We start from the raw sequence: 18,437 nt of genomic DNA, 5'->3' as shown, positions 1-18,437 counted from the left end.
TACTTTTCAGATATGGTCAAAGTGTATTAGAACCTAGTTGGCTATTCTTTGGCTATTCTTTGTTTTTAAAGCCATTCCATAGCCTATTAAATAGCAGAAAAAAGATAAAGGCTATTTATAAGAAAATTTATGACAAAAGCAGATTGACTTTAACAAAATCTGGTATCAAAGGTGTAAGATTCAGTTAAAAGAAATCCTTATCATCAATGTAGATAACCTTTTAATCAAAAGAGAGCAGATGACGAGGAGTGAGTACTTTTCAATGTGTTATGCGGAAGCCCTGATTGGAGAAAGGAAATTATTACAGAAAATATAAAGGATTATGTGATTGCTTTTCTTTCTCCAAGAAACCTGGTCTAGTCTGTCTCTAGGTCTTTGAGAATACTTAAAAGACTAGATTAGGGCATAACTTCGATCATTAACACAAGCAAATGTTCTATTATTTTTTCTTAGACAAACAGATGGAAGGGATTCTGCTCAAAAATGGCCAGAAAAAAGAGAAGGAAGGGGAAGGGAGAACCTGGCAAAGTCATAAAATTTCTTTGTAAATGGGCTCTTGAGCCCTAATGGCTATAATATCAGGTGAGTGTTTCCCAGGAGTTTCTATGCTTAGCAAAAATGAAAGTGGGTCTGTAATTTAGGTCTGGAAGTAGTGGCTGGAAATATCCAAAGGTATGTTGCATCTGTTCCTTCTTAGTGTGCATACTATCTAAATTTGTTATGGGGGAGGAAATAATTGGTGAGTAATTAGTAAAATGCTTAACCTAACTTTAATCAAGAGATTATTTTCCCTGGAAAAAGCAATCATGGCTTTGCATTTTGGTGAGCTTTATCTCACTAGCCTCAATTATCCATGGTTATCCAAGCCTGCAGATAGCCTAATGTGTCCTATTAAAGGCAGGCAGGCCAGCTACTAAAAATGCAGGCACAATGCCTCAGGGTAATAAGGAGCCTTAGTGGGCTTATTTTGCAAATTGAGCCCTCTTTAGTAATGGCAACTGTGACAGCCCCCCTTTACGACTCCAAAGAGTCTTTTTCAGTCTGAGTCCCAGATCCACTCCCTTCTGTTTAAGGTGGAAACTGCTGTCCTGGCTGCCACCTGCCTCATCAGCTTAGCCACAGTCTCCCTGGGCTCTGCTCTCCTTTTTTTCTATCATCTTTCTCCAGTCCTTCATCTTTGGCTACCTTAACCTTGAATCAATTCATTCTTTACTTCTCTGGCCTTTTGTGAATCCAGAATTTCACTAAAATGTCCTCAGAATTGCTCAATTCTACTATTACCCCAGACCAGGAATTCACAATGCAAATTAGCACACTGAAGACAATCACCATCTGTCAGCAGGACGTTCTACATTGTTTTTCCTGAAAATTTTTAAACAATTAAAATTGTACAGTTACTGCACATTCTCTTAGGGTTGCCCTGCAACACATGATTGCTTTTTGCAAGATGTTTTTACCACACTGCTACATAGATATGTATTGTTACTAAATGAAAATGCTATATGAAAATTATTATAGCTGTTAGGACTAGACATCAGGCCTCTTGGCTTGACAATTATACAAATGAAGAAGATTGTAAGAAAAATTCCAAACTGATGAAGTGAACATACAAATGAAAAGGGAATTTTCCGTTTTGTAATTTTAAAATTTACCTTTTTTTGGGGGGGGGCAAAATCTACAAATTTTAAATACCAATCCATCGACCAACTTGTTATTGGGAAAATTATGAAAAGAACAATTTTCAAAAGCTAGCAATTATCATACAGAATAATATCTTATTTTTACAAAGGCTGGTTATAATATTTATGAATTTAGTGGGTCTTCATTTTTTCAATTTAATATAGTCTTCATCCTTCATCTAGCTTCAGTTCAAATTAGAAGACAAAAGGAGATAGTGAGAGATGGGTAGAAAGAGGCAATAGGATGAATTCTGTTAGGAGCACTAACAAAGGTCACATCAGGAAAAGGCTACAACGTACAACCAAACTAGGGTTACTGGATTATCTGTAGCCACATCCCCTATTAGTCCAGATCACCAAATCACTAGTCTAATGGAAGGTTTTTGTTTTTGTTTTTGTTTTTGACTACAGAGAACAACGGTCAAGACAATTGACATTTATAATGGGCATGCCTAAAGGTGGTAAAGTCATAACTGATCAGGAATCTATTTCCTGCTTATAAGGAAAGTCCATGGGCAAATTGAAGGTGATTTAATCTATAATGTATCACCTAGATGTCTCCATCTGAAACAATTTTGACACTTTCATCTCCTCCCCAGTTGTAGCAGCATGCCATGGAGGCTAAATTTCTATAAAAATACTGTGAAAGCGCTGGGCTTGTAATCTCAGCACTTTGGGCGGCCGAGGCTGGCAGATCAGGTGAGGTCAGGAGTTCGAGACCAGCCTGGTCAATGTGGTGAAACCTGTCTCTACTAAAAAATAAAAAAATTAACTGGGCTTGGTGGTACATGCCTGTAATTCCAGCTACTCAGGAGTCTGTGGCAGGAGAGTCGCTTGAACCCAGGAGACGGAGGTTGCAGTGAGCTGAGATCACGCCACTGCACTCCAGCCTGGGCAACAGGAGCAAAACTCCATCTTGAGAAAACAAAAAACAAAAAAAATACTGTGAAAGAATTGGAATAAAAGTATATTTTAACCAGATTGCCTTAGAAATTGTCACTTGCTTATTTAATGTTGTTAATTAACATCCAGGTTCCAAGAATGTTACAATGTTAGCGTTAAAAAGAACATTTGAGATCACTAAGAACAATTTCTTCATCTCTCATGTTAAAACCAAAACTAAGGAAAATTTTTTAAAAAGCTAAATGGGTAATTGCCTTGCTAAGGATGACCTGGTAAGGATGACCTGATTGCTACATAGACTCCTACAGTCTTAGTCCAATTCTTTTTCCATTGCATCCATCCTCGTGCCTTGCAGTAGGTAAAGAGAAAACATGTGGATTTTATCCATTTTAGTATAAAAATCTTCTAGATAAAGAAGGCAGGTAAATGGATGAATGATAAACCTATTTATTAAAAACTTTACTATACACCAAGGGTTCAATTCAACCTCTGTTCAAGGTGGTGAGTGTGAAACTCCTGCTAAAGTGTTTTTAAAGGTAAAAGAAATTTAAATGTTTTCAATATTGCCTACATTGGTGGTTCTCTGCCCAACTCATCTGAGAAGCAGAACACATCCCCCCATTAACTATGCCTTACTATGCAGTGATTCTCCGTGGTGATATTATGGGAGGGCACACATTCGCATCCACACACTTACGTATGAGGATCTATTCTAATAGAGAAGCATGCAAGGTTAAAAGAGTTCTCCACCCAACAGAAACATCACTAATCTCCCCAACATGGCACTTATACAATAAAGTTAATACTGAATATTCACTTTGACTTTTAGGACTTAGAAGAAACTCTCTACATCTCAGGGTGCCTGACTAGGTCAATTACTGACCCCTTTGTTTGATGGTTCACAATCTCCTTGAGGAATCAATATCCGCACATAAACAATACAATGCAAAAGTCCCATTTTAAATTTACCCCACTGCCAGCACAGTCTATTCCCCTCCCATCTTTATTTTTCTCCTTAACATTTATCACTGTCTAAACATAATTTACTTACTTACTGTTCATCTGCTTTCATTAGATTAAAATAAATTCCAAGAGGGCAACAATTTTTGTCTGTTTTATTCACTGCTGCGTACCTAATACTTAGGACACATAGTAAATGCTCAATCAATATTGTTGATTAAATGAATAGAAAAATGATGACAGCACCTTTACACTTGCTAATTCTACTAGGTTCTTTTTTTTTTTTTTTTTTTTTTTTTTTTTTTTTTTTTTTGAGATGGAGTTTCACTCTTGCTGCCCAGGCTGGAGTGCAGTGGTGCAATCTCGGTTCACTGCAACCTCTGCCTCCTGGGTTCAAGTGATTCTCCTGTCTCAGCCTCCCAAGTAGCTGGGATTACTGGCATGCACCACCATGCCTGGCTAATTTTTTTGTATTTTTAGTAGAGATGGGGTTTCTCCATGTTGGTCAGGCTAGTCTCGAACTCCTGACCTCAGGTGATCCGCCCGCCTTGGCCTCTCAAAGTGTTGGGATTACAGGCGTGAGCCACCACGCCTGGAAGTTCATCTTTTCTATCATTCCCTTCAATCATTCTCTCATGCCCAATATATTGGACTGCCACCCTCTTAGGGCGTTTTCTGCTGGCTACATCTAGGGAGAGTACAGCCTGTCTGGGCTCCATGGTTATTATGTGATAATCCTCATTTACCCTCACCTTCTTACTCCCACTGCATGTGCTGTGCCAACACTTAACCCTATATAACCCCTAACATCTAACTTACCTTACTCTTGCCCATTCCAGAGCAGTGCTACAGAAGATTTTAGACTCATGCTGGACTGGACCAAGAGCAATTCATGGCAAAACTTAATGTTCACAATCCATGGTAAACAGAAGAAAGAGCACAGAATGAGGAATCAGAGCTGGGTTTGAAAATTGGATACAACATACACTACCTGGTGTCTTTGGTTGAGTCAATGACCTATCTGAGTCTTTTTTTTCCTCATCTGTACAGTGGGAATAATACTACCTACTTCATATCATGAAGATTACATTTAATTAATTAATTTTTTGAGACAGGGTCTATTCTGTCACCCAGGCTGGAGTGCAGTGGCACAATTAAGGCTCACTGCAACCTCTGCCTCCCGGGTTCAAGCAATTCTCATGCCTCAGCCTCCTGAGTAACTGGGACTATAGGCGTGCCACCACATGCAGCTAATTTTTGTAGACCCAGGGTTTTGCCATGTTGCCCAGGATGGATGAAGATTATATTTTAATAAAATAATTTATCTAAAAGCTCCCAACAGGTTTATAGCCATGTAGGCTGGGCACAGCAGCTCACGTCTATAATTACAACATTTTGGAAGGCCAAGGCAGAAGGATCAGTTGAGCACAGGAGTTTGAGACCAGTCTGGGCGACATAGGGAGACCTCATCTCTATAAAAAATTTAAAAAACAGCCAGCCATAGTGGCATGTGTCTGTGGTCCCAGGTACTCGGAGCCTAAGGTGGGAAGACAGCTTGAGCCCAGGAGGCTGAGGCTGCAGTGAGCCGTGATCAAGCCACTATATTCCAGTCTGGGTAACAGAGGGAAACCTTGTTTAAAAAAATAAAAAAAATTTACAGACACGTAGAAAGTGCTTAATAAATGTTAGCTCCTCCTCTTTAACAATTCCATTAACTTCCAATGATACCCTCACTCTTTCAGTGATTAACAAGAAAACTCAAGCTTTCTGGTATGAATCTTCTCAATTTTCCTCTCTTCCCTCCTTTTCATATCAGAATTCTGTTTTCACTCATTTTCTCGCCTGATTCTGAAAGTCTGTCTCTCTTCTAAGACCCTGCATGTCAATAGTTTTCAAGCCTGGCTGCACATTAGAATCAGCTGGGGAGCTTTTTAAAAATACATCAGCACTGGGTCCCACCATAAACCAATTAAATGTAAATCTCTGGAGGTGGGATCATAGCATCAGTATTTTTTTTTAAGTTCCCTGGTAGGGGGTCAAGACTATTTAATGGGGGAACGAATAGTCTTTTAAACAAATATTACTCAAACAACTGGATATCCAGATTCAAAAGAATAAAGTTGAACTCCTTCTCAAATCACTCAAAATGAATCATAGATCTAAATGTGGAGTTAAAACTATAAAACTCTTAGAAGAAAACATAGAAGAAAATCTTTATGACCTTGAGTCAGGCAAAGCCGACTTAGATATGACACCAAAAGCATAAACAACAAAAGAAAATAAACACTAAACTTCATCAAAATTAAAAATTTTTATACCACAAACAATATTATCAAGAAAGTGAAGGCAACCTATGGAATGAGAGAAAATATTTGCAAAGTATGTATCTGATAAAGAGCTTGTGTCCCGAATAAATAAAGGAAACTTACAAGTCAAGAATAAAAGATAATCTAATTTTTAATGTGGACAATGTGTCTAAATAGATATTTTTCCAAAGAAGATATACAGATGGCCAATAAGCACATGAAAAGATCCTTGACATCATTAGTTATTAGGGAAATATAAACCAAAACCACAATGAGATCCCACTTCAAACTTGTTAAGATGGTTCTAATCAAAAAGATAGATAATAACAAGTGTTGAAGAGGATGTGCTGAAACTGGATTCTCATATGTTGCTGATGGGAACGTAAAATGGTGCAGCCACTTTGGAAAACAATTTGGCATCTCCTGAAAATGTTAAACATATAGTAATCATAATGAGCCAGCAGTTCCTGTCCCAGGTGTATACCCAAGAGAAATTAAAACAAATTCACACAAAAATATGTACACAAATGTTCATAGACGCATTATTTCTAATAGTCAAAAAAGCAGAAACCCAAATATCTATCAACTGATGAATGGATAAGTAAAATATGGTGCACTGTAATATTATTTGACAATAAAAAGAAAAGCACTGATACAGGCTACAACATGGATAAACTTTGAAAACATTATGCTAAGTGAAATAAGCTAGTTACAAAAGAGCATGTACTGTATGATTTCATTTATATGAAATATCCAGACTGAGCAAAGCTATATATAGAGAAAGCAGATTGGCGGTTGCCTAGGGCTGGGGGGTGAAGAGAAATGAGGAGTGACTGCTAATGGGTATATGGTTTCTTTTTGTGATAATGAAAATGTACTAAAATTGACTGTGATGATGATTGTACAACTCTGTGAACATACTAAAAACCATTAAATAGGAAAAAAGAAAAGAGAAAGGGAAAGGAAGGAAGGGAGGGAGGGAGGGAGGGAGGAGGGGAGGGGAGGAGAGGTGAGTGGAGGCTGTGGGTGAGGGAGGGGAAAAAGGTTCCAAAGGTAATTCTAATACTGAAGTTTATTTCTGGCATTTTACTTTCTAGATTCCTTCAGAGCAAAGACTGCATTTTCTCAATTTTTTTTCTCCCCCATATTCTTACAGAATAATAGCAGAGAACAAGGGTGTGGTATTTTTTGAATTTTTTTTTTTTTTTTTTTTTAAGCAACAAAGTGTTCTTGGGGAATGTTCTTTATTTTAATCAAAATTGCAAGATCAGGCTGCCACCTGGCAGAATTGGTCATCTTGGTTATCTTGAATTATTTGAGCTCACCAAGCAATTAATTCAGCTGAAGCACATAGAAAGAGGATAGGCACACAGTGCAAACCAAACTGACCGGTTTTGTCATCCGAAGTATGGTTGTTCTGTCATCTACCAGTGGATGTGGCCTCTGGCCCTTAGGAACCATTCTTTTGACAGTTCCCCAGGACATGGCTCTGGTTTGACTGACTTTGTTTACTAAATAAATTAATTCCTACTTCTGGAGTAGCTTCAATTTTTAAACAGAAAGCCATCTATTGACAGTCACTGATACACAGGATTTTATTGTTTGATATTAAACAATTAAGAGTTATTGTTTTTTTCCCTACAAGTACACTATACATGAAGATAAATATAATGTAGAATACAGTCACTAGGAGTGGGGGGAGAGGAGGATTCTATATCTGCTCTGTGCCTTAAAGGAACAGTTTTACTTTAGTAAATCCAAAGTACATACAGTATTTCTTTCACAGAAATTAGGCTCTTTTTTGGCAAAATGTGCATCAAAGACATTTTTTAAGATGAGTTGGATTATGTAAACAACATTTTAAAAATATCCCAAGAATTTGATCTTTCGAGCTAGTAGACTTCAATAATTTAAAATTACTTGGAAATTGCTACTTTCAACAAACTCGCTGAAGGTATACACAAAAGGAAAATGCTGAAATAAGTCAAGGTGTTTACAAATATTGTGTCCAAAATGTTATCTCATTTGTTAAACACAGCAAATAAAAAATAGTAAAATATGAAACCACAATTGTCTGAGTATAGGACAAAGATCTGATTTAGAATCAGGCAGAGGTTCTCCCTCTATTACTCCAGCAAGTTCAAATGTACTCAGAAATACAAAACGATTGATGGTAATATCAAGATGAGAAACAAAAGACAATGTTACATCCTCGGGTATGATAAGTTTGAAATTAGATGAGTTTACAGTTGGAAGATTCATTAAGAACAACAATTCAAAACATATTATAGCCATAATTTAGAAGTCTTGCTTCACGAGAAAAGATAATGGAAAAATCTAAAAATTAAGTATTGATTTTACAAGGTAAACATGACAGCCTAGACTATAAGAAATATCAGGCATTTTGCTTTCTCACCAAAAAGAACACCTGGGTACATGCTGCAGACAGGCATATAAATTGCTCAAAGTGAAGCAGTTGGAAAATGCTGTCAGATTATTCGGGTTGAGGAGCTGCCCCAGGGGCAGAACATGTCACAGTGTCACATCCCTCTTCTTTACTCTCACAACTTTCACCAGAATAAACCAGACCCTTGAAAAACAAATTCAATTACAAATACTAACTTTTTGTTAAAACTGCAGTAGCAAACTATCAAACCAGCTTCACACTTAGAACATGTCAGAACTTTTCCATGTTTCCCCAACACAGTGGAATAAACTATTTTCAGCTAATAAGTTCATCTTAGGAAAACACTCGTGTGCATTTCTATGCAATATAATTGTGGAACATACATAACCACTTCTTAGTTTTCATTAGAGGATATTGAAAAACTCAGGTGTAAGGATAATTCCCTCTTTCCCTCTAATGCAGCTTTTTAGGTTTTTGACACTATAAATAAAGTGTAGAGAGTGACATAAAGAAGAGCTATGAATATATATAAATACACCACTATGGCTCCCGTCATAAGAGCTTTTGAAAAATGGTTGAACAAGTATTCATCTTCCCCAAATTGCAATCGCAAGATACTGACTGTTACACAATATGAAACAAAGGCAAGGTGAAGGGTGAGGAACCGCAGAAAGAACGGCCGCAAGGAAGACTAGTGCCCCGCAGGATAGAACCTGCTCTGTCTTGCGGGCCCCGCTTTTCTCAGCACCCTTCTGGTGTTCTGGGCTTTTCCGCTAATACCATCCACATCACCTCTCAGAGAAATAAATCTCCCTTTAAGGAAAGCCAAGCAGGCATCCGAGGTAACGTGCAGAACCGTAAATGAAAAATGTCCACGTCTAGCAGGCAGACAAGCAAAGGAAAACCAGCTGTCAGTTTCAGAGGCTCCTAGCTGTAACGGGGTTTCGGGTTTCTCTCCGCTTCTGTCTCTCTGTCTCTCTCTCTCTCACGGTGTCGCCCTCAATAATATCAGCTTTCTAATCACCTCAAATCACAAACACATTCTCTGTCCTTGTGAAATAAATGCTGATGAAACAGGAAAAACAGAGAGCAATACTCACAACAACGAAGAATTCCTACACATGCTGTTCCATTTTCTTGCTTTGAAAAGATGTAAGGTTAATTTTAAAAGCCTTGCAGAATTGGAAAAATAAAGGGGAGGGGGATTCCACCCACACAATCCTCCAGCCCACCGCAAAGGAGCCCAAAGGCTTGCTGACGTCACAGATTCATGAATGGATGTAAATTGGGCTGGTTTAGGATTCCGCACAGACTTCGCTGTGGTGTGTGCCATGAAAAAAAAGAGGGGCGGGCCCAGAGTAGGCCTGGCCAATAGGCTTCAGGCAGACATGGCCTTCCTTCTTTTAGAAGGAATCTGGTCACAGAATAAACAGAGCCCGCCAATCAGGCATCTGCCACTGCCTTAAGACAGACTGGCAGCTTGAGAGTGTGTTTGTGTGTGTGTGCGCGCGTGTGTGTGTGTATGTGTGTTTCAAGCTGTGATAGTCATAAAAAATTATTATTGCTATTGAATGAAGGAATCAAAATAGAATTTCGGTGGAATCAAGGCTAACAAAAATGCATATAGAAGAAATCCCATCTTTTATTCATTAGAATTCTTTTCTTCAACCCTTTTCTTACTGCTCAGCAATATGCCTGATGCGATAAAAACAAATCAAAGTCAGGAAAACCATTTCTAAAACTAGCAGACTAGTGGACATGTATGCCCTGCCCACCACGACTTGTAAAAGCAAAATTGTCAGGAAGAATGCATGGGAACAATAGTAACTAAGAAAACAGGCATATGGAAAATAATATTGCATGAATGTAGCTGTTTTGTACAGCGGTAACATCTTGCTGACCTTCATGATGTATCAAAAGTGGATATGGAAGAAAAATTTACTACTACTTTTAAGTAGTGTACAGTGTTTCCTCATTGGTTTATTCAACTTCCGGCAGTCGATTGAGACACAGCTCCGAAAGGGTGCTTAATGAAACTTTGAGCAAATTTTGGTTTCAGTAAGATGTTTTATTATTAACAGCAAAAACAGCTGTATTAAATTCACTCGAAAAGCATCTCTTTCTTCTTTATTTTTACACTTTTCAGTTATGCAAAATTGGAAATGAATATATTTATTGTCCCCACTCCTCATCACTACACTTCACAACGACTAATACTTGACAAATACTGACCATGATTTTTCTGAACTTGGGAAATGGCCTCAAATCCTTGAAACTAGAACAATTGTGGTTAATATAAAGCCTCAGTTATGAGGTGTCCAGTGACCAAGAACATTCTGAACAGAGATCTGCTCTATTTCTCAATCAGATTATTTACACAACTGTGAGAGAAGGAAAGTGGTGGCCTGTTTCTAAGTGGTTCTGGAGGGTCTAAACCTGACCACTAGTAAGTATTGTACACTTCTTAGCTCATTTGGAAAAGGAAAACTTTTCAGGATTATTTTACACACAGCAAAGGTATTCAGTGTACCGTATATACTGAAGCAATAGAATATTGTTGGCAAACAGCATAGCCAACAAACTTCTCTAAAGGAGCTTATTATGGAATGTCACTACAAAGAACATAGGCCAAAGAAGTTTACTTAGGTAACATGGGAGTGCTAAAGGCAAATACGGTTTTGGTACACGTCCAGTAGGCCTGAGTGAACCACATTATTTAAGAACGAACAGGCCGGGCGTGGTGACTCACGCCTGTAATCCCAGCACTTTGGGAGGCCAAGGTGGGCAGATCACAAGGTCAGGAGATCGAGACCATCCTGGCTAACATGGTGAAACCCCGTCTGTACTAAAAATACAAAAACAAAATTAGCCGGGCGTGGTGGTGGGCGCCTGTAGTCCCAGCTACTTGGGAGCCTGAGGCAAGAGAATGGCATGAACCCGGGAGGCGGAGCTTTCAATGAGCCGAGATCGCGCCACTGCACTCCAGCCTGGGCGACAGAGCAAGACTTCGTCTCAAAAAATAATAACAATAAAAAAGAACGAGCAAATGGAAAGATGAAGAATATACATCTCTATTTATTTTAACAATGACCAAAGCCAACCAGGATACATTAAAAGAATCAGATTTATAAAAAACATTTTTTTCTTCCAAAACAGTACAGACTAATAGAAAGAGGCAAACTTTTTGTGGACTACGTCAATAAGATAGCCAAGAAACATCAAGTTGTATGTGTGTGTGTGTGTGTGTGTGTATATATATATATATTTTTTTTTTTTTTTGAGACAGGGTCTCACTCTCTGTCACCCAGGCTGGAGTGCAGTAGTGCGATCATGGCTCACAACCTCGAATTCCTGGGCTCAAGTAATCCTCCAGCCTCAGCCTCTCGAGAAGCTGGGACTACAGGCATGCACCACCATGCCTGGCTAATTTTTAAATAAGTTTTTGTAGAGATGGGGTCTCACCATGTTGCCCAGGTGGGTCTCAAACTCCTGGGCTCAAATGATCTTTCTTCCTCGGCCTCCCAAAGTGCTGGGATTACAGATGTGAGCCACCACGCCCAGCCAAGTTGTACACATTAAATATTTACAGCTTTTTCTACATCAATCATATTTCAATAAAGCTGTTTGTTGCTGTTGTTGTTATTGTTGTTGTTGTTGTTGTTTTTACAGACAGCTAAAGCTGGCCAGGTGTGGTGGCTCACACCTGTAATCCCAGCACATTGGGAGGCCAAGGTGGGCAGATCATCTGAGGTCAGGAGTTTGAGACGAGCCTGGCCAAAATGGTAAAACCCTGTCTCTACTAAAAATACAAAAATTAGCTGGGCATGATGGGGCACATCTGTAATCCCAGCTACTTGGGAAGCTAAGGCATGAGAATCACTTGAACTCAGGAGGCAGAGGTTGCAGTGAGCCGAGATCGCGCCACTGTACTCCAGCCTGGTGACAGAGCAAGACTCCCTCTCCAAACAAAACAAAACAAAGTGGCTAAAGCTGTTGTAGAAGGTTTTCTGTAAGGTTTGATAGCAACAAAATTACTAATAATAAGTCTACTAGGGATGGGAGTAGTCTCTGAAGCAATTCAACAAAACAAGGTCTATAAATGCTTCTAATAACAGTCACCTAAGATTCTTGGCTCAATATATAACCTGGAAAATAAAAACTTGCTGGCTTTATGGACTTGCCGCTTTAGTAAGATAAACTTGGCCTGGGTGAGCATGCTTCCCATACCACAGGAACATCAGCTAGGCCAACAAAGACTCCTCCATGTCAGCTATCATGGGAAATCATTGGAAAGATAAGCTGTCTCATCAAATTATGGAAGATATAGAACTCAGTCTTGGAGGAAGTCATTATCATTTTAGAAGCAGAAGATAGGAAAGGAGATAGAGGCATGAAAAATGTATACTCTAGAGAAGTACAGCCCAAGAGAACTTGCTGTGATTACGGAGTGTTCCATAATTTGCACTAACACAGTAGTCACATGTGGCCACTGAGCATTTGAAAGATGCCTAGTGTTCTTGAGGAAGTGAATTTTTAATGTAAAGTGATTTAAATTTAGTTAACTCCAAAAATAGTCACATGTAACTGGTGGTTATGGTATGGAACAATGCAACTCTAGAGATAACAAGCCAAGTTCCAACATTATAAGTAATTTTTAATTTCAGTACATGGGCATACTAAGTGTAGAGGACTGCAAAGCCATTATCAAGGTGAGTAAGCTCTTTTAAGAACCAAATGAATCTCCTCAAACTTCAGTAATAACTGGAAAATGACTCTAGTCTCGTTATGCACGAATATATTTAAAACTAATTATTAGATAAAAATCTATAGGTAGAAATTAAGGTACAAAAATTCTGCTATAAAAATATAAGCTATTCTAGTTTTGGAGTTTTTTTGATGAAAAAATGTGTTTTTAAAAAAGCAAAACAACTCATTTAAGCCAGAATCAAAGTCCGAAGTATCATGACCCATGGGCAATTTTTGTCAGAAATGCCAGGAAAAAGAAAGAGTTTAGTGATCTCAAATGCTAATACATGGAGACTCAAATTTCCTTCACAGACAACAGTGTGTAGTGGTTAAAAGCTGGTAAAGAGATCTGGGCTGAAATCCTGTTTCTGCCACTTATTAGTTATGGATATTCAGGTAAACCTGAGTTTCAGTTTTCTCATTATTAGAATGGGGACAATAATAGCCTATATTATTGTGTGAAGGTTAAAGTAATATTATCACACATGTAAAGAGTTGCACACAGTATCTACATACAGAAGATACTCAGTAAATGATACTGGTAGCTGGTTTTATTTTGTTATTGAGATTCTGCTACTCTCTCAACAAGGGAAATTTCAACAACTGTGCAGATCCAGGAATCAGAACCATAGGAAATAATACAACATCTTTATTTTGCTTATAATAAATCTTGAACAGATCTGATATGGTTTGGCTCTGTGTCCCCACCCAAATCTCATCTTGAATTATAATCCCATAATCCCCACGGTCAGGGGTTTCCACTTTTGCATCTTCCTCACTCTCTCTTTGCCTGCTGCCATCCATGTAAGATGTAACTTGCTCCTCCTTGCCTTCCGCCATAATTGTGAGGTTTCCCCAGCCACGTGGAACTGTAAGTCCAACTAAATCTCTTTCTTTTGTAAATTGCCCAGTCTCAGGTGTGTCTTTATCATCAGCGTGAACACAGACTAGTACAAAATCTTTTCAGGAAATTCTAAAAATATCTATTCGTGACCCAATTTCCAAAGGAAAGTTCATCCAAGTCATTTTCCTTCAGGTGGTTGGGGAATATCTTTGGGGTTCTGAAACAGATCCAGGGAATCTTCAGGTAGTTATGCTAGCTGATCAAGAGCTCTATTCATTGTTTTTAAAAAGCAGCTACATTTTTTCTACATAAAGACGTAGCTTGTATAAAATGATGTGAATTAATTTGGAAAACAGTCTGTCTCCTAGTTGGGAATACTGGTCAGAATTCTCCACTTTCATATCAGAATGTTAACCCTATTTCCACACCAAAGTATATGGAGCCTTGGTCAACAACTGAATTTCAATATTCAAAGACCTCAATAGATTATTATTATACTGCCATTTTTTCCCTGTCCAGCTCCCATTAAATGCCTAGCTGAGAAAGTGATTTTTAAGAAACATCTAAGGGAAAACATCCTTATAAGCTCACTCAAATCTATCCTTTTGTCAAGGGAGATCATCAGAAAGCTACCTGCTATCTAAATATAATAAGCCTAATACACCTTAGCAGAATAACTATCACTGAGTGTTATGGTCTTGCTTTTATTAAAAATTATTATAAGGAAGATTCATATTGCTTCTGTGTTGTCCATTACCTTGAATGATATCTTCCATGTAAGGAATTCATATGAGGAATTTGTTTTACAACTTAATATGAAGGAAAAATTTTCTGTTCTTGAAGAATTATTAGGTGTCTGTCTACCTTTTAGATGACTACAATGTAATCCACTGAATTTTCATTTTTTCGACCCTGCTGCTGGGAAGCTCAGAGCCAACTTTAAAATTCATATGCTTTAAAATAAGCTAAGCACAAAACTATATATTTATATGCATACTTGCTTTCTCGTCCTTGTTTTGGGTTGGATTACTCTATTGTTAACCTTATTAAATGCATTTTTTTATGATAAGCACTTCAAACTCTTTTTGAAAAGGTACGCTATAAATAAAAATTTGCACTAAATACATATCTGTAAACTTTTAAGAAGATTAAAGCCTCATGTTAAAATTCTACAGTCATCTTTATATTAAAGGTACACATTATGGCAAACTTTAAAGAATATCGTGAGTTAATTGGACTTAACTATTCAATATTTTTTATTAAAGGATAATAAAATATCTATCCAGCTGGAGAAAAGCAATTGCTTATGATATTATGCGCTATTCAGAATAAATCTTAATAGCTTAATGAAGCTTTAATGTGTTATTCCTATCAAAAGGATAACTGCCACAGAGGGATGTAAGATTCTTCTCTCATTGATAACGCAAATGTACTGAAGCAAATCAAAAGCAGACAGATTTCTCAATTAATAAAATATTTACCATCCCCAAAATACACCATTCCATAACATACAAATTCTGGCAAAATACCATAAACCGAACCTTTGTAGGATTAAAAATAATATACTGAATTTGCAAAGGTACTTTATACATTGAAAGAGAAAAGAAGACTTTATACATTACTTTACTCATCCACATAGAATTGATACTTTCTTTCTTTCTTTTAGATGGAGTTTCACTTTTGTTGCCCAGGCTACAGTGCAATGGCATGATCTCAGCTCACCGTAACCTCCGCCTCCTGGGTTCGAGCAATTCTCCTGCCTTACCCTCCCAAGTAGCTGAGATTACAGGCGTCCGCCACCACATGCAGCTAATTTTTGCTGTGTTTTTAGTAGAGACGGGGTTTCACCATGTTGGCCAGGCTGGTCTTGAACTCCTGACCTCAGGTGATCCGCCCACCTCAGCCTCCCAAAGTGCTGGGATTACAGGCGTGAGCCACCGCACCTGGCCTAGAATTCATACTACTTTCTTAGAGCTCAAAATAAAAAGAGAAAGAGAGAGAGAGAGAGAAAAACAAAAAAAACCAAAAAACAAAAAACCTCTTAACTGTCTAACTTCCATTCTTTTGATCCTGTTTTAATTTCTCCCCTTATTTAGCTAGACACAAGTTGGCATTTCCACTTTAGCCACATATTGCAGGTTACAGAATTCAATACCAAAACATCAGAGTAGTGGATATCTGCCTTTTAAAGTCGGGCGACAGAGCAAGACTCCATCTCAATACATACGTACATACATACATACATAAAGTCTGCCTCTGTATCTTCCCCATTTGAAAGAACTATCTCTCCCCTACTTTTAGTTCATATGGAGAGTGCTCCAAGAGTGACCACATGGCACAAGGCTGGTCAACTCAACTCCCTGGTCGTAATAATTAGTGAAAGGATAGACACATCCTCCAAGCCAGCCAATAAGCATCATCCGAGTCATCCCCAGGATGTTTGACAACTATTGATAGGGTGGGGGCTGAACATTTGTTTCATCAGGACACTAGCTGTAAGGACAAGTAGGCAGAGGGCTGTCGTCTCCATCCATATATAGGGCAGAGGAAAGCAGACCAGAGATAAAGGAAAGAAGACAGATTCCTGAAAAAGGCCACTGGGCCTTTTTCCTAACTTCAGTCTTGTCTGAAGCCAGTTACTCTGCTGAACCTCCCAATTACATAAGCCAATCAATCCCTTCCTCCCCACTCCCTTTAAAAAAAGACACAAACTTAAACCAGTTTGATACAGGTTTCTGTCACTTGCAGCCAAAAGAGTCCTTATTAACACAATGTCATTAACTGATTCACTTTCATCCTATTCAATAAAACCAAATTAAAATCAGATTCCCTGTACTATAGAATTCCTTTTTTGACACTAATAATTTCAATATGTTGGTAGATTAACTTTCAAATTCTGTCTTCTTACATGGTGTTTACACTTCTTACATTCTAACTCTTACATGGTGTTTACACTTTATTGTTATTATCTTTGTCATTATCAAAAGTTCAACATTTTAAAGACCCAATATTTCCTCTCAACAGCAAGCTCTATCTTTGATATTTTGAAGTCAGTGACTTTCACAGAAATCTTTTTACCGTTTATCTCAATTCATCCAGGCTTTAAGATACATTAATTCTGAAGCCCTGGGCAAGGTTACTTAAATGTTCTGTGACTCACTGCAAAATGGAAGTAATTATAGGTATAGCATAGCACCTCAACATGGTAAACAATGTTAGTTATGTTACTTAATAACCTCATAATTAAAACTATAACTAAACATATATTTTATATTTCTGAATTTCATGCTTTTTCTCATAGGTTATTCTTATTCTGTGGTTGACAGATTATAACTTTGAATCTCTTAATTTTTTTTCTATTTTTCTCTATTCAAAGGTTATAAAATCATATTTTTCCTGTGACCTATCCTTTTTCTGACTTTCATTTTAAAGTCAATTCTGAGTTCTCTTTGCTTTTTGTTTGTTTGGTTGGTTTTTATGAGACGGAGTCTCACTCACTCTGTCGCCCAGGCTGGAGTGCAGTGGTGTGATCTCAGTTTACTGTAACCTCCGTCTCTTGGGTTCAAGCGATTCTCCTGCTTCGGCCTCCCGAGTAGCTGGGCTTACAGGTGTGCACCACAACGCCAGGCTAATTTTTCCATTTTTAGTAGAGACGGGTTTTCGTCATGTTGGCCAGTCTCAGACTCCTGACCTCAAGTGATCTGCCCACCTCGGCTTCCCAAAGTGCTGGGATTACAGGTGTGAGCCACTGTGCCCGGCCTTAATGTATCTTCATTATATTGCACTCTTTTGGAAGTTCAGATACCTAAATTCCAGAAATAATAATTGGGAGCAAATCTGGTCCTAGACATTCTTTGTAAATGACCTTGTACTGCACTTTACAGTTTACACATTTCTTTAAAATAGGGTAGTTGTTAGTTCCATTTTACATGTAAGAAAATAAGGGCCCCAGGGAGATTGGCTCATCTAATATAGCTTTTATCTGTTATCTACTGAAAACTGACTATACTTTTAAATTCTATCCGTGACCCATTAACCCTCCCCCTTTAAAGACCTGTTTTTCATCATCCAATGAGTAAAATTAAAGATAAATTTTTAAGAAGTAGCAATGCAAAGATTAAAAAGCCAATCCCTAAGTATCAAGGAGCTTTGGTGAGATGAGTAACTATACAAAATGGTGTAGATGTTAAATTAGTGGGGCAGACAGGAATGTTGTACCTGAATTTGGGAAACAATACTACTAGAAAGGTAACTGAAATTTGGGGGCAAGAATAGTCTTCCTTGCATGGGACCATCCTACACACAGCAACACATTTAGTACCCTGCCACCCATGCTTATAACAGTCCCTGTGTTGTTCTTGAGGCATCTTTATTCTTGTCATATTTGTCTCCAGGGGACTTAGATGTTTCCCTAAGGGACGGGATGAATGGGGGCAACGGGTACACTCTCCATGCATTTGCTTCCCTAGGCACTTGGATTGCTATTGCCCTGGTTTGAAGCCTACAGGTTAGGCTACTGGGTGGTGCTCTCTGCTGCCCTCTGTTGACATAGAGAGGTAGGAGCAGACCCTTGGCAGATAGATATGTCCCGT

The 18,437-nt window shown here is 38.2% G+C and overlaps 1 protein-coding gene across 26 annotated transcripts in view; it reads right to left on the bottom strand.

The window, feature by feature from the left end:
* The window catches only part of MAP3K13 (mitogen-activated protein kinase kinase kinase 13), a 190,092-nt gene that overhangs the window by 100,733 nt on the left and 70,922 nt on the right, over window positions 1-18,437 (bottom strand). For 11 of the 26 annotated variants that reach the window (XM_065540326.2, XM_074031599.1, XM_065540324.2 and 8 more), the window contains exon 1: window positions 9,356-9,602. The exons of the other annotated variants lie outside the window; for them this stretch is intronic. The gene's annotated coding sequence lies outside the window, so the exon portion shown is untranslated. Of the gene's footprint in view, window positions 1-9,355; window positions 9,603-18,437 lie in introns of those variants that run through there. 26 annotated transcript variants of the gene reach the window in all.

This window comes from Macaca fascicularis, chromosome 2, assembly GCF_037993035.2.
Source record: "Macaca fascicularis isolate 582-1 chromosome 2, T2T-MFA8v1.1".
NCBI classification, from domain to species: domain Eukaryota; kingdom Metazoa; phylum Chordata; class Mammalia; order Primates; family Cercopithecidae; genus Macaca; species Macaca fascicularis.
This window is presented reverse-complemented; position numbering and strand designations above follow the sequence as displayed.